This window comes from Hipposideros armiger, unplaced genomic scaffold, assembly GCF_001890085.2.
Source record: "Hipposideros armiger isolate ML-2016 unplaced genomic scaffold, ASM189008v1 scaffold_188, whole genome shotgun sequence".
Classification (NCBI taxonomy): Eukaryota; Metazoa; Chordata; class Mammalia; order Chiroptera; family Hipposideridae; genus Hipposideros; species Hipposideros armiger.
In genome coordinates this window covers 1,775,461-1,793,130 of record NW_017731538.1, presented here as the reverse complement: position 1 = coordinate 1,793,130, position 17,670 = coordinate 1,775,461, and the positions used below count along the sequence as shown (strand labels likewise).

The following is a 17,670-nucleotide window of genomic DNA, read 5'->3' as shown; positions in this document are numbered from 1 at the left end:
TGACATTTCCTTCTGTTCATTCAACAGATAATTTTATTGAAGGCCTACTCTTGTGCCAGGTTGTAAGCAGTAGTGCTTAATGGACTTCTGATGACAATGTCTTAACATTGTGTGATTATGCTTAAAACATTTACTACAGATCAGAAAAGAACAAATGATTACATCCATATTTAATTATTGGCCCACTAATGACGCTTTTATTTTACTTCTGTGGAATTATATCTTATTCTCAGGGACCTTAAAGGCTCAAAAGTCTTGTGCTAAGGTGAGAGTGGGGGTTCCTCATCTAGTGAGATAGCCATTTAGAACAGGAATTGATTGCTGAGGGGAGAGATCAACCCACAGAGTAACGGGTAAAAGGTCTGATATTAGAAAGTTTAGGAAAGGATGTAATGAAACAGGAACTCTTTCATAAACTGCTTGTAAATTAGTACATTGCATTTTGAAAAGCAATTTGGCGGTATGTAGTAAAATTGAAAATGTGCATTTCATAGAGCTGAATCATTGGATTTGTGCATCCCTGAACAGTGCTCTGTAAAGCGAGCACTAAGTCCAGGCTTATCTGTAGCAATAATACAAAAATTTTGTCAGTCAAAAATTGCCCTAGCCAGCTCACTCGCTGCAGCCAGCTCCGACCCCTCGTCCTTTTGATGCTCCACGCCCTGCGACCGCTGCCTCCACGATCGCAAAGGGAGAAAAAATTGCCGCTCGTGACTGACAATGGCTCTGGCATGTGCAAAGCTGGCTTTGTTAGGGATGACACTCCTCAGCTGTGTTCCCATCCATCATCGGGCACTCCCAACACCAGGGCATCATGGTGGACATGGGGCAGAAGGACAGCTACGTGGGCGACAAGGCCCAGAGCAAGCGCGACAACCTGACCCTCAAGCACCCCATCGAGCAAGGCATCATCACCAACTGGGTGACATGGAGCACATCTGGCACCACACCTACAACGACTTGTGTGTGGCCCCTCAGGAGCACGCTGTGCTCCTGACCCAGGCCCTCCTGAACCCCCCTGAACCTCTTCTCTAATGAGAAGATGACTCAGATCATGTTTGAGACCTTCAACACTCCAGCCATGTATGTGGCCATCCAGGCTGTGCTGTTCCTGTATGCCTCTGGCAGCACCACTGGTATTGTTAGGGACTCTGGGGACAGTGTCATCCACACTGTGCTCATCTACGAGGGGTCCGTCCTCCCCCACGCCATCCTCTGTGTGGACCTGGCTGGCCGGGACCTGACCAACTACCTCATGAAGATCCTCACGCAGCGTGGCTACAGCTTTACTACCACGGCTGAGTAGGAAATTGTGCATGACATCAGGGAGAAGCTCTGCTATGTCGCCCTGGACTTTGAGCGGGAGATGGCCACCACTGCTGCATCCTCCTCTTCCTTGGAGCAGAGTTACGAGCTGCCCGCTGGGCAGGTGATCACCATGGGCAATGAGTGATTCCATTGTCTAGAGGTGTGCTTCCCACCCTCCTTCCTGGGTATGGGGTCCTACGGCATCCACAAGACTACATACAACTCCATATCAAGTGTGACGTGGACATCCGAAAGGACCTGCAGGCCAACACAGTGCTGTCTGGTGGAACCACCATGTATCTTGGCATGGCCCACAGGATGCAGAAGGAGATCACTGCCCTGGCCCCCAGCATGGTGAAGATCAAGGTTACGGCCCCTCCGCAGGACAAATACTCAGTGTGAATGGCTTCACTGCACACCTTCCAGCAGATGTGGATCAGCAAGCAGGAGTATGACAAGTCGGGCCCCTCCATCATCTACTGCAAATGCTTCTAAATGGACTGCGAGCAAATGCGTAGCATTTGCTGCATGAGTTCATTAGAAATATAAGCTTGCCCTGGCAAATGTATATGCCTCATGCTAGCCTCATGAAACTGGAATAAGCCTTTGAAAAGAAATCCGTCCTTGAATCTTGTATCTGATATCAGCACTGGATTGTAGACCTGGTTGCTGATTTTGACCTTGTATTCAAGTTAACCATTCCCTTGATACATGTTTAATAGCCTGTGCATATCTTTGATTTAAACCCTAGTACACGTGGCTCGGTCACTTGGTGGCTGAAGAGAGAACATGTTTATGCAAGAAAAACTGGTGGCTTGATAATCGCAAGACCATGCCATGCATTTCTTGATCTGTGCAGAGCATTAATGTGCAAGAGCCGCCTATTCATGTGAATTTTTTGTACGCAATTCCTTAACAAATCACCACAAATGTTGGTTTTCTACTGTCATGTGAGAACAGTAGGCCCCAGCAAGACGTCATTGTAAGGAAAATAAAGTGCTGCAGTCAAAATAAAGAAAAATTACCCTATCCATTTCTTTAAAGTCCAGTGCTTATTTACTGTAATAATCACACACACAAAAATTATGTTAAACTTTGACCAGTGAAGAGGAAACAAATACTCAGCAACCTCAGTTTTCATTCTGACCAGCTCTGCATGCCTTATGCTTGACTCACAAACACATTGTAGTTTTCAATATAGGGTTTGGTGAACTTTGGTAAAGAAAAGCTGTCAGTTATACAACAGTTACTAAATATTATTGACAATCAGGTTAGAGTCATGTTGGCCAGAATAACTTGAGGTTCAAGGCAAAGTTTTAGAAACTATAAAAACTGAGAAAGGGGGATGACCTACTATTTGAAATACAAATGACTTGAGTATTTCTCTCGTCATCTCTGGAAAGTGGCAATTCAGGTTACACAGGCCTTTACACAGAATGATAAGGAAAAGCTCAGGGAAGGTACACACAGATTAAAAAAAAATTAGTTGTACAGGAGGGAAAGAATCAAGTTTTCTTTCAAAACAGTAAAAATCTGCTAGAGGCTGGGTTCTTATTGTTATTATGCCCTAAAACACAGCCACAACTTTCACTTAATAAAAACATCGAGGAGGCAGAGGGAAACTCAGTTTTGAAACTGGTGTTCGTATTATTCAAGAAAGTAAAAGAGATGCCAAGGTGTCAGATAGTTTTTATTGTAAAGAGCAAGTGTGGTGTTACCTGAGGCATTGCTAGGATTGCTGGCTGCCAGAAGGCCTATTGAGCTGGAACAACAATGTGGATAAAAGCAGGGTGGGGATGGGTAGGAGTTGGAGAGGGAACCTACTGGATTGTAAGTTCAGAATTTGAGGCTTGCTAGTCCAGAAAATAGACTTTGTACCTTGGAATGAGCAGCTTCTCTGAGAGATTCAAAACTAAATTTGATGGGGTTGGTACAATTGATCTGAATGCCAGTTGATTGATTTGTGATTAGGGGATGTATCTTTCTAGTGACAGGGTGTTTATGGGCCCTCTTCAGTGCATCCCTTTTCCCAGGACCACAGACCCTTCCTCGTAGGCTGAGTTGGTGATCCAAAGTGGTTGGGTAAGCAGGGAATTCCACTCAAAGGAGACTGTTAGACGTGAGGCATATTTCAGCCAGCTCAGACCTGGGGAAATATCCCTGACCCACAGAAGAACATTTTTCTTGTCTTAGACAGTCTGTCAGAATTTGCTTTTCTGAACCTGCTTATGCTTCTGGAGTAATTTTAGATTTACTAAAAAGTTGCAAAGGTATTTCCAGAGTTCCCATATGCCCTTCACACAGCTTCCCTGAGTGATAACATCTTTCACAATCATGGTACAGTTGTCAAAACTACGAAGTTAATATTGATATTGACATACTATTAATCATGGACCTTATTAAGATTTTACCAGTTTTTTCACTAATGTCCTTTTTATATTCGAGGATCCAACCCAATGTCCCACATTGCATTTAGTCATCATCATATTTGCTTAATCCTGTCCAGTCTTTGACAGTTTCTCAGTTTTTTCTTGTTTTTCATGACTTTCACAGTATTGAGGAATACTGGTCAGATATTTTTTAGAATATCCTTCAGTTTGGGTTTTTCTCAGGATTACACCAAAGTTACCAGTTTGGGGGAAATTACCACAAAGGTGAATTGCCTTTTCCTCACATATTGTCAGGGGTATATGATATCAGCATGATTTATCACCAGTGATGTTAACCTTACCTGTTTGGTTAAGGTAGTGCCTGCCAGTTTTCTCCTTTTTTTTCCCCCCTATACTCTGTTCTTTGGAAGCAAGCCCCTAAGTCCAGCCCACACTCAAGGAGAGGGGAATTAAGCTCTACCTCCTGGAGCACAGAGTGTTTTCAAATACTGTTTTGAATTCTTCCATAAGGCAAATTTGTTCTTTCTCTAGCATTTACCTATCTACTTATTTATTCAATTGCTTATTTATATTAATATGGGCTCATGGATATTTATTTTATTCTTTGGGTTATAGCTTCTTTGCTCAAATTGTTCCAGCTTTGGCCAAATTTTTCTCCAGCTTTGAGAGCGCTTTCAGGTTACCTCCTGTGGCCCTTTGTTAGAGAATTTTATTTAGAAACTAAGATTTCCAAGCTGGGAGAACTCATTGCTACTGAGGTGCCACTGCTTCCAGGCCCACTCAGTGAACAGAACTAGCAAATATGTATGTATGTTTGTATGTGTCCATACAAATACTAACCCATGAAAACAAACATATCTATATTTGTTTCTGTATCTATCTGCATATATATTAAAAAAACATGAGCTCATACAGACATCCCCAACTCTAATAGAACACTACAGGATTCATTCTAGCCTTCTCTTCTTGATTAATTTTTAAGTTTATCCTCTGACAGTGAGAAATCTGGCTCCTATTATCTAAAACTTAATTATTTATTCTACCAGAGCATACCCAGTTTCAGAAACGCTGTCTCATACCAACTATAGTGTATGTATATGGTTCTTTTTGTCTTTAGCCTTAAAGTTTCCAGTCAAAACATGGTTTTCCAAAGTTATTTAGGTCAGCTCCTGTGTTCCCTACTTCCTTTAGTGAAGTGATATCGTATGTTTGAAATACAATTAGATTCATTTGTCACTGTCTGCATTCCATCCTGGGATCCCTGAACATCCTGGTATCCTGGTTGATATTTTTTAACTGTGCATGCAAAAAAGTTCACTCTTTGTGATGCATAATTCTATGGGTTTTGACAAATGCATGTCATTTGTCCATAACTACGGTATCATACAGAATATTTCCATCACCCTAGAAATTCCCCTGCACAGCCCCTTTGTAGTCTGAACTGCTTTAAAATACTAGTTTCTCCTAGTAATTGATTCATTCACTTTAACTACACAGCCATTCTGAGGGCCTAGGAGACATTTTGTTGGCTTCTCATATATGCTGAGTTGATACATTTAGGGTTCAGAGGGCAGCATTCTTTTTCATTTCTAAGATTTTGGAAGTCTCCTCACTGCTGCTCACTTCACTGCCATTTAACTAAATAACTCATCCATAAAATTGTAATGACCAAAAATTGCTTCTGAAAGACTTATTTTGGACTGCACTGTGGAACTGTTTCATCTCCCTTATAATACCATATCAGAGCAAGATATGAAAAACCTTGCTGGAAAGCAGAGATGTATATTCAGTCTATTATTTGCAAGGACTTTGGTGAGGACTTTGTATATGTATAATGAATAAGTCTCAGAACAGTCTGTATGGTCCTGCTTTTTCAGACATCAGAACCCAGCCTTCACATGTCAAAAATGGTTCGCTCAGTTTAAATGTCTGCCTATCGTGGTTCCTTAACCTTTCTTGGCCAGTCTCAGACCCTTCTAGACTCTTTTGAGGATATGGTGAAAGCTATGGACCTTTGTCCCAGAAAAATGCATTAGCATACATCCAGTCAAAATGCTGTCTATAATTGGAAAAGCTTCATGAACCCTCTGCTCTCACCTGAAAATGGAGAACCCTTTTGTGGTCCATGGATTCCACATTAAGAATCTTGATCTAAACACTAAGGCAAGTTGATGAACACAACAAAGGAAAATTATGGACTGCATTCTATAGCATTAAATGTACATATGTAGTACACTGCAATGGTTAATTTTATGTGTCAAATTGGCTAGGCTATGGTTCCCAGTTGTTTGTCAAAGCATCAATCTAGATGTTCTGTAAGGGTATTTTTTACATGTAATTAACATTTAAATCAGTAGACTTTGAGTAAAGCAGATTACTCTCCATAATATGAGTGGGACTCATTCAGTCAGTTGAAGGTCTTAATCAGCAAAGACTAAGGTTTCCTGAAGAAGAAGGAATTCTCAAGACTGCAACATAGAAACTCCACCTGAGTTTCCAGCCTGCTGTCTTATAGAATTCTCAAGACAGCAACATTAACTCTTAGCTGAATTGCCAGCCTGCCAGCCTGTCCTACAAATTTCAGATATGCCAGCCCTGCCCCCTCCCCCATTGCATGAGACAATTTCTTTAAAAAAAATACACACACACACGTACACACACACACACACACACACACACACACATAATCTCCTCTTGGTTCTGTTTCTCTGGAGAATCCTTACTACTATGTATAAAAAACTGTAATCAATACACAGGAAATTCTAATAGAAATGCCCAGTTCCATTTTCACTATGAACAATGAAAACTCTTAACTTAGTGTTGCCTCTGTCTGGTCCAGTTTTGATTCGTCTTGCCTTTGCATTATCCAAGCCCTTTAGATTATCACTGTGTCTCATGCTGTTCTTATTCTATCTCAATCTGCACTTGGATGTCCTGTTGCTGCTGTAAGCAAGTTAGTGGCTTAAAACAACACAAATTTGTTATTTTACAGTCTTGGGTGTCAGCAGGGCTACATTCCTTCCGGAGGAGGGTCCAGGGAACAGTCTGTTTCCTTGCCTTTTTTAGTTTTGAGAGGCCACTTGCATTCATTGGCTAATGGTCTTTCTTGCATCATTTCAACTTCTGCTTTTGTTGTCACATTTCTTATTCTGACTCTTCCTTCCTACTTCCCTTTTATAAGAACCTTTGTGGATTACATTGGGCCTACCAGGATAATTAAAAAATAATCTTCCCATCTCATAACAACTTAATCATATCTAAAAACACCCCATTTACATGTAAAGTAACATTCACAGATTACAGGAATTGGAACATGGGTATCTTTGGGGACTCATTTTTCTGTCTACCACAGATGTCCTTTTTTCTAATTTATTCTCTATTTTACTTTACCCTTATTTGTATTCCTAAGGATATTTACAAAGTTCACTTGAAGGGCTATTTTGATGAGTTTGTTTTTCATAGGTTTATTCTTCTAATACTCTGAAAAAGCATTTTTCACTTGTTATACCCCAATTACTTTTTCTTTTTTTCTCATTGCATGATTCTGAAGCATTTCTCTCTGTGTAGATGAGACCTCTACATTTTCTCTGAGTTCTATTTTGTCCTTGTATGACAAAGGAAGGTTAGTTTAACAATCCCTTTGGTAAGAAAAATAAATTATTGGTAGATATTCTAGCAGAAAATGGGTTTCCTCCCTTTAGACAATGATGTTTAGCTAGGTAGTGCATATATTCAACTCCTATTCTCCCCTTCCTTCTTGCCAATAGAACCTTGATTTTGGTTTGAAGTTGTGACAACCAAACATCTTTCTAAATATTGTCAAAAGGCCCCTGGAAGGCAAAATCACCCTCAGTTGAGAACCACTGTCTTAGACCATTAATGACAATCTAGTTCTTCTTTATCAATGACTTATTTGGGGGAGGGCATATGATCCAGTTCTGGCAAAATGGAGGGAAAGACTCTTTAAGGGTTGGAGGTGGAAGGAAGAGAGGTCCTGAGGAAGATTTTCCTTTTTGTAAAAAGAGGACTAAAAAATGATACAACCATTTTAATCCTTTCCCCTTCTTTGCTGCCTGGGATATTAGTGTGTATGGACTTGAGTCTTGGTGCTATGGCAGCCATATTGTGATTTTGAGGGACAGCAGAGCAGAAAGATGGGAAAAGCCTAGATTCTTGATGACATAGTGAAACTGAGGAACCAACCTTGTAACTGACTACCTCTAGATAGTAGATGCATGAGGTAATAGAATGTCTTTATTGTTTAAACATTGTTAAAGATTCTGTTATTTGTAGTCCAAGGCATCCTAATCGATAGGATTAAAACATGATATAGAGAGCTACATTAAAAATTGTCTCTGCAAAATATCGAAATGATGAAAGTTTAGAGGAGTGTGAGATGTTTAAGAAGAAACATCTGTAACTATTTAAATACTATGTATATTCAAAGAAAAAAATAAATACTATGCATATTCAGTACTAAGCAACAGCATAAAAATATTCATGAGTACTTTACACCTAAGGAGAATTTAATAAGACTATTAATTCAATAAACTAAGAGTTTGAACACTATAAATAAAACAACAATAGGAGATGGAAAGGGAAATTGCAGAGTTAAGAAAAAAATTCAAGGACCAAAATAATACCAGTTATCATCTAACAAATGTGGAATAGCAAGAAACAGACTGGACACCACTGAAATGAGATTTCTAACACAAAAGAAAACCTGGCTAATCACTACAATTGTAAAGGATAAGAAAACAAAGGTTAAAGCATTTATTGCAGAGGACAAACATTACCCAACATAAGACTTGTTTGACCCTAAAAGAGTGAGCCTAAATAAAAACTGCAATAGAAAAAAAGTATTAAAAGAAAGTGAATCTAACAATTAAGGGACCCATTTTTTTCTAGAAAAAAGTGATATGAAATGATCGACCTGATGTCAGATGGATTCTAGTCTTATCGGAGTGATCACTTCATAAGGTATATAAATGTCTAATCACTATGTTTTACACTTGAAACTAATACAATAGTGTATGTCAGCTATAATTGGAAATAAACTTTTAAAAAGCAATCATTGACTTGAGATGAAGCATGTCAAATTTGGTTGAATTTCAAGGATTAGAGAATGTTCTTCAGTCATCCACACACATAAAAAAGGTCATCTGTAACGGGAAAATCAGATTAACCTCTGACTCTTCCACAGCAATAGTCAGTGCCATAAGATAACAACAATATCTAGATAGTTAAAATGTGAGACAAGAATGTTACACAGCCAAGTTGTTTGCATATAAGGAAGCATATTTACATTCTTAAGTATAAAGGAACTCAGGAATCACGTTACCCAGAAGTCCTAGAACAAACTACTTATTAATAAAATCCATATATCCAAGAGATTTAAGTATAGAGAAGGTAAAGTAAAAGAATTGGTGGTAAACAATGAATACATTTAAATATGGAATTAAATAGCTATGATATAGAGCATGGTCTAAAATGGTATTTACTAAATATTTCTGATGATTATCTCTCGGTGATAAAATTTTATTTTTTTACTTACTAATATATTTCTGTGTTGCTTGAATTCTTTTCAAAGAATATGCTATATTTCCATTTTCACAAACTTAACCATTAATCTAAATATAAATTTATGATATAGCTTAAGTAAATTATTTCTAGAAACTTCAGGTGGGGATGAATTTTATCTGGGACAAAACTTGGCTTGATTTTTCTTTTAAATATTTAGTACCTTGTTCATAAGAGTCTATGTTTGCTTATAATAATTTTGTATTCTTATAACCTGGAACGTAGAATTATTCAGCACAAAGCAGTCTTTCATTTTCTTGGCCTTAATTGCATTACTAAAGGCCTTTCCAAATTCTTTGAAAAAATAGAAAAGGACAGAACACTTCCCAACTCATTCTATGAAGCCAGTATTATCCTGATACCAAAACCAGACAGATATCACAAGGAGAAAAAAAAAATTACAGACCAATATCCCTGGTGAATATAGTCACAAAACACCTCAGGAAAATAATAGCTGCATATTTGTGCATTTGTAAACCAAATCCAGCAGCATATAAAAAGAATTATACACCATGACCAAGTGGGACTTATCTCAAGAATGCAAGGTTGGTTTAACATACAAAATCAATGTAATATACCACATTAATAGAATAAAGTTAAAAAACCACATCATCTCAATATTTCTGATAAAAACATTCAATAAACTAAGAATAGAAAAACATTTCTCAATCTGATAAAAGGCATCTGTTAAAAAACCACAGCTTATATCATGCTTAATGGGAAGATTTAGAGCTTTCCTTTAAGGTCAAGACCAAGACAAGGATGTTCGCTCTTGCCACTTCTAGTCAACATTGTGCTAAAAGACTCTAATCAGGGCAATTGAGAGAGAGAGAGAGAGAGAGAGAGAGAGAGAGAGAGAGAAATGAGAGAACACACATCAGATTGGAAAGGAAGAAGTAAAACTACTAGTTGTAGATGACATAATCTTGTATGTAGGAAATCCTAAGGACTTCATCAAAACTAAGAAATGAATTAATTCACCAAATTTTAAGAATACCAGATCAATATACAAATATCAATTGCATTTCTGTACATCAACAAATAACAGCCAGGAAATAAAATAAGAAAACAACTCCATTTTCAGTAGCATCAAAGAAATACAATACTTAGAAGTAAAAATTTCCTTAAAAATTTTGAAAGAAATTAAAGAAGACTTAAATGCAAAACCATGTTCATAGATTGGAAAACAATATTGTTAAGATGGCAATACTCTCTAAATTGATCTATAGATTACATACACTCTCTATCAAAATTCCAGCAGCTTTTCTTTTGCAGAAATTTATAAGTTGATCTTAAAATTTACACGGGATAGCATGGGACCCAGAGTAGCAAAAGCAATCTTGAAAAAGATCAGAGTTGGAGAACACACAATTCTTCAATTCTTTATTTCAAGACTTACTACAAAGCTACAGTTATCAAGACAGTGTGGTACTGGCATAAAGATAGCAATATGGATTAATGGAATCAAAATTGAGAGTCCAGAAATACACCCTTACACTTACAGTTGTTTGATTTTTCAACAAAGGTACCAAAATAATTCATTGGGGAAAAGAATAATCTTTTCAACAAATGATGCTGGGAAAATTAGATTAATATGCAAACATGAATTTGGATCCGCCTAAGTTACCATACGCAAAAATTAACTCAAAGTAAATTAAAAACCTAAATGTAAGAGCTGAAACTATAAAACTTTTAGAAGAAAACATGGTTGTGAGATTTTTGTTACCTTGGATTAGCCAGTGATTTCTTAGCTATGCCACCAAAAGCACAAAACCAAATAATAAATAGATTGGACTGCATCAAAATTAAAAATATTCGTGCTTCAAAGTCAAGAAAGTGAAATAACAAATGACAGAATGGGAGAAAATATTTGCAAATTATATTTCAGATAAGAGACTAGTTTCCAGAATACATAAAGAGCACTTTCAACTAAACAATAAAAAGACAACCCAATTAAAATATAGAGAAAGGATCTGAATAGACATTTCTCCAGAGAAGTTACACAAATGGCCAATAAACACATGAAAAGATGCTCAACATCATCAGCCAGTAGGGAAATGCAAATCTAAACCACAATGAGAGATCTTTTCACACCCACTAGAATGCTTAAAATCAAAATGATGAACAAGTGTTTTTGAAAATGTGGAGTGGAACCCTCATGTTTTGCATATGGTGCAGTCTCTCTGGGTAACAATTTGTCAGTTTCTCAAAGGTTATATGTAGAATTACCATATGACCCAGTAATTACATTCCTAGGTCTATACCCAATAGAACTGAAAACATGTTGACACAAAAAATTGTACATGATATTTACTAGCAGCATTATTCATAATGGCCCCAAAGTGGAAACAACCCAAATATCTATCAATTATGAAGTTATAAATTGTGATGTATCCATACAATAGCATATTACTTAGCCATAAAAAGAAGTAAAGAACTGATACATGTTACAACATGAGTGAATCTTGAAAACATTATGCTAAGTGAAGGAAGCCAGACACACAATGCCACATATTATATGATTCCATACATATGAAATGTCCAGAATAAGCAAATTTATAAAGATAGAAAATGGATTAGTAGCTGTCAGGGTTGAGGGAAGGGGAGAATGGGGAGTAAATGATAAAAATGTTCTGGAATTAAATAGTAGTGATAATTGCACAAGTTTATAAGTATACAACAACCACTGAATTGCATTCTTTAAAAGGGTGAGTTTTATGGCATGTGAATTATATCTCAAAAAGAAAGAACAAGGGAATGTGCAGACCCAGTTTTGCCTGTGTTTGGGCTGATCGCTGAACCATACCAGGCTAAAGCATTAACTGAAAAAAGAAATACTATAATATTATGACCCTTTTCCTTCCCACGTGGAAAATGTCACAAGAGAAAGCTGACAGAAAAGACAAGAGAATCCAGTAGCGCTAAACACTCCCTGAAGGAGAAGACTGAAATCTTTTTGAGAGGTTTTAATAATTTCTGTAGGAGATAGACCAAAAAAAAAAAAATAGAACAGCACCCTTTTCCTCAGCTGTTTGCCTCAGCTGTTAATGGTTGCAAGGGACAGAGAATCACTCAAGTAACAGTTATGGGATGGCCGGAGTCATGGTGCTCACAGGAACCCAAGACAGGAATCTCAGGTACTCGGGAAGGCCTGTGGGAGCTCAGGAAGGACAAAACGCCATGCTGCAGGGTAGTGGACAGTTCTTGGTGTGGCTTATGAATATTCATCTTTTTCCCTTTCTTAGCACCCCAATTTCCTTTTTTTCCCCATTGCCCCTTCCACGTTGGTTAATTTGCCAGAGCTATTATTTGGGACTTGGTTTGTGACCCAAGCTAGAAGGACAAGCCCTTGACCCAAGCTAGGGCATTGTATAGTCCCTCCCTGGAATTTGCATCTTTAGCACAGGACAGAGCTGCCAGTGATTAAGTTTTCCTTCTTGTATAACAGCGTCCTGACCAAATCATTCCTGCCACAGAGACTGCTGTTGTCCCCAGGGCTGTCTTAGTTCCCACCCGTTCTCAGACCGGACTCTCCCAACTTCTGTTTGATTATATCCCTAATGCCTTTTGCATATATTCCCTTCTTAAGTTAGAGCCATTTTCTGCAGCTTGCCACAGAAAGATTCACTTATGAATGGCAGGAACCATAGTAGGGCTGGATCTCATGGGACTGGGTGGTCACGTGGAATCCAAAAGAGTTCTAGGGTCCTCAACAGTAGAAATTCAAGAACTGTGTGTCTTGAGTGTGACGTGATGGACTACTCTCTGCCTAACTGCCACTCTCTGCATCTGTTTCTCTCCTGGCTACCAGTTGACTTCCTGACCTTTATCTTTTCTCCAGCTCCCAGCTTCTGTATACTCAACCTTTCAGTCCTTCTCCTCAGCATACTCACGGCCACTGTAGGGAGAAAAAACTTGTCTTCTATCCTCTTAAGCTCAGTGGCTGGGCCTGAGAATTAAACTGACATAAGGCATAGTAACAGGAGAAAAGTATACAAATTTTATTTAATATTTTTAGGTGCACTTGGAGCCTTCATAGCAAAACTGAAGACCTGAAGATGCAGTTTTTAATTGCTTTGTGTTTTTAACACAAAGAATAATAAATTTGTGGAGAAGTGACAAGACAAAGGAAAAGAGCTTAAGCTTCTAGTAATGGTAAATTGTGAGGAAGTGACTAGAAAATATAGGGGAGAAACTAATGGAAAATAGAAGTTGTTTTAGTGGGTTTGCTTGTACAGAGCCATTTTGGCATTGACTCCCAGCCTCTGTAATAAGGATGTTCTCTTCCTGGTATTGGTAGCACATCTTTCTCATGGGAAATTTTAGGATCTGTTTTCAGGCAGAAAGAGGGAGGTCAGAGGGTCCATCTTACATCTGCTGTTTCTCAGGTGACTTCAGCTCCAAATAACATGTCAAAGCATTATATTTGGGGGTGGCATTTTCTGATCCCCTCGGAGATCCCACTTGTGAGCCTCTGCTCTCATCTTTAACTTACTGAGTCTTCCAGAATTCTGCAGTGCAACTCCTGTAAGTGAGAATCTGTGTGCCACGGCTCATTCTCCAATAATTCAGAATGCCACACAGGTGCACAACCAAGGTGACACAAGCAAGGCACCCAGGGTGTAAAATTTCAGAGGGTACTCACTCTGTGATGCCAGCCGTGCATTTGCACAAGTCTGCGGAGCACTTCCTGAAAGGTTGCACCCTGGGGACCTTGCTTGCCTCACCCCAGTGCTGGTCCCTGACTCAGCGTAGTGTTTGGAAACTATGCCTTATCGTACCTGCATGTGAGGGCCAGCCTAATTCTTGCTAGAGTACCCTTGAGCAAATGTCTCCTCTCTAAAGTCCATTTCTCAAATTCCCAAGGCTCAGTGAGAGGAAATTGCTTTATCTTTCTCACAGAGCCCTCATTTTAGGCTCCCGATTTTACCTTTTTTCAGAATGATTGAAGGCGGAAGCACATTTTCCTTTCATCTGCTTTCCTTGCGGTTGTCCTTCCTTACCTTAGGCTGTCACTAGAGGGTTCCTCTGAAAATAATGGGCAGTACGTTTTCCAAAATATGAACAATTTAGGTTTTAATAATATTGCATATAGGCTTACAACCAGTCAAGTTCATTTTCGGTAACTGTGGTTTATCTCCAGTTTTATTTTCCTATTTTTATTTACTTGGACAAAATCACATCCATTTCTCCAAAACAGGTATTGATTTTTAGGTATTGGCTATTCTAATACCAGATAAGGGAAGAATGACTTTAGTATCATTTTCAGGAACATGGTTCTGCTAAAAGATATACCAATTTACATTTCTAAATAGGACACTCAATTTTTCAATGTAAATCTTCTCTATTTGGGTATTTTCATTGAATTTCCCAAGAAAACTTAATAGATACCTGACATATCCGTATAACTAAAGAGTCATGCAAAAACAATACTTCCCAGAACACTGGGAGGGTCTGCTCCCAAAAGCAAGCTGTTTTCCATCCTGGATGACAGAGAAAATGCTTGCAATATATAAATTTAAATTTTTCAGACATCTACATTTTTCATAAGGTTCAGTATTTAGTAAGCAATCCCCTACCTTGGTTAAGGCACAGCATTGCATGCCATACCACTGTACAGTACATAGGCCAGCCTATGTATTAGTTGTTCGTCAGTCAGCTCACTAAGTGAATCAGCTGTGGCCATGGGCTATGGAATGAGGTGGTCACATAATACAAAACAGGGTTACTAGGTCAGCATGGGTCATGGATGGGGCTGGGGACATGGAAAATACCTTAATGGCTCTCTCCGGTATTCAACATCATCCCAAGTAAGGCACAACCACAATAAGGAGCCTGGAGCAGACACAGAGAATAACGCAGAATTGGCATAGGGCCTCTGGGGCAGGGGGGAGAGGGCTTGTGCCTTATAGTGCTATAGACCGGGCTTGTGAGCACTGTTGTTTTACCTAATCTGGGGGTCCTCTCCAAATCACCAAATTGCTTTACTTCTTAGTATACAAGGTCAGACAATTAGGTTCATGAACTCATCCTAGAAAAAGTGCTACATTCCTCATTGCTGAATATCACTACGGTCATCTTTGAAGTACTCCCCTTGGGAAGCTATGCACCGACACTAGCACCTAGTCCACCCTTCAAAGCAATTTTGGAACTCTTTCTGGAATGGCCATTGGAGCTGTCGTCATATTACCCCGATGTCCTGAATGTCATCAAAATGCCTTCGTTTCAATATTTCTTTTATCTTTGGGTAAAGAAAGAAGTCATTGGGGGCCAGATCAGGTGAGTAAGGAGGGTGTTCTAATACAGTTATTTGTTTACTGGCTAAAAACTCCCTCACAGACAGTGCCCTGTGAGCTGGTGCATTGTCATGATGCAAGAGCCACGAATTGTTGCCGAAAAGTTCAGGTTGTCTAACTTTTTCACATAGCCTTTTCAGCACTTCCAAATAGTAAACTTGGTTAACTGTCCAGTTGGTACAAATTCATAATGAATAATCCCTCTGATATCAAAATAAGGTCAGCAACATCATTGCAACAAGTTTTTGAGAACTTAATTGTCAGACCTCATAGAACTTAGTAAGCTTAACGCTTATGCTCAATACACAAGTTAAAAACCAGGTCCCCAAGTAAAATTTTATCAAGTTGCCCATATTTAAGCCTGAGATTCCCATGGGAGCATGGGGTGGGAAAACCTACCATTTATTGAATATATACTGTGTTCTAGGCACTATACATAATACTTTTTATTCAATCCACACAGCAGCTCATTGTAGGAAGTACCATTATCTCTACTTTACAGATGAGATAAAAATGAAATTTAGAGTTGAGTAACGTGCTGCTTAAGGTGGATCACCCAGTGGATAGGAGACAGAGATAAAATTTAAATTTTGACCTATTTGGTTCTTAACTCTATTTTTCTCTTGCATCATTTCAGATAATGACTATGTAAGTTACACGTTGCTTATGGAAATAACTTTTTGGCCCTTATGTTCATACTTGTTAAATACTTGAAGACCTCTAATTCTGTCTTAAAGTTTCTTTGTAATTCTGCCATTTCACAAATATTTGTGTCTTTCTTACCTTAAGAAATGACTCTTTTCTTGGTTGACACCACTATGACATTTTTTACATATTCAAAATTTAAGTGGCAGATTTAACTTAATTTCTCTAGTACTATCACACCTTTGTTTGAATATCCAACTGTAAAGCATTTTATCTGGCTGCCTCCCCAGGTAACTCAAATGGGTTTAGGGCTACTGATTCCCTGGACTGTGAGGCTAAGGATAGAGCATCCTTTATATGCTACCAAAGATTCTAGGGCCAAATGGTGAATAATAGTCATATCTGAGGTTGAGATAGGGTATTATGTATAAGATGGTTCTCACATAGTCAGGAATACCAGAGGCAGGTATTAGAGCCTCGGTGCAGAGCTAAAGAAGAAAGAAAAACCAGCAAATGAGACAGAACTAGCAGTAGTTTTCAAACTTGTGTGTGCTTAGAGAGGTACTGATCTGTAGGTCTGGGGTAGAAGCAAGGTATTTGCATCATCAACAAAGGCCAGAAGTGATTACAATTTGAGAATCCCTGGGAGGGGCATCAGTGAAACCAGAAAGTGTCTAATAATAAATTCCCATTAAGGAGAAGGAGCAGGGAATATTTGTGGTGGGGATTTGTCCTGCTCTGCTCCCAGCCCAACTTGGTGTACCTGAGTCTGATCCACATAAATGGGCAAAGTTTCAGAGAACAGGTTGAGGGAGTAGGACATTTTGCTTATGACCAAGAATTCCAAACAGCAGAGTAGAATAGGGAGGTTGCAGAGTGGATGAGGGATATGATGTTGGGTTAGATCACTAGAGAATGCTCAGGGCCATATACCTTGGCATGTCCTATCTTTCAAAAAATGCTTTGTGAGCCCACTTCCCCTTGCAAATGCTGCTTTATTTCTCAGTTCCACTTTATGGCAAGACTCCTCAAAAAAGTTGTCTATTCTCTATTTTATTTCCTATTCTCTTATTGCCTCTTAAATCCATACCAATCAGGCTTCGTCCCAACAACTTTGGCAAATTTACCAACCTTTGTTTCCGAACCCAATGGTTATTTCTGTTTCATCTTGTTAACCTCTCAGCAGTGTTGACAGAGTTGACCACTTCCTTTTTCTTAAATACTTTATTTGGCTTCCATATTCCTTTGGCTTCCCTTCTACCTCAGAACACTTTCTCAGAGGCTTCAGTGTTGATTACTCTTCCTCGACATTTATTGGAGTCTATCAAGGCTTAATGCCCAGCCCTCTTCTCTGTCTACCTTCCCTACCCAGATTGTTTCATCCAGTCTCATCACTTTAAATGGTATATACATGCTGATGACCCCCAAAATTCTTATCTCTAGACCTGACC

The 17,670-nt window shown here is 38.7% G+C and overlaps 1 pseudogene; it reads left to right on the top strand.

Moving 5' to 3' along the window:
- Positions 1-692: 692 nt before the first annotated feature.
- Positions 693-1,803, top strand: LOC109388253 (actin, cytoplasmic 2-like; annotated as a pseudogene).
- Positions 1,804-17,670: the final 15,867 nt, after the last annotated feature.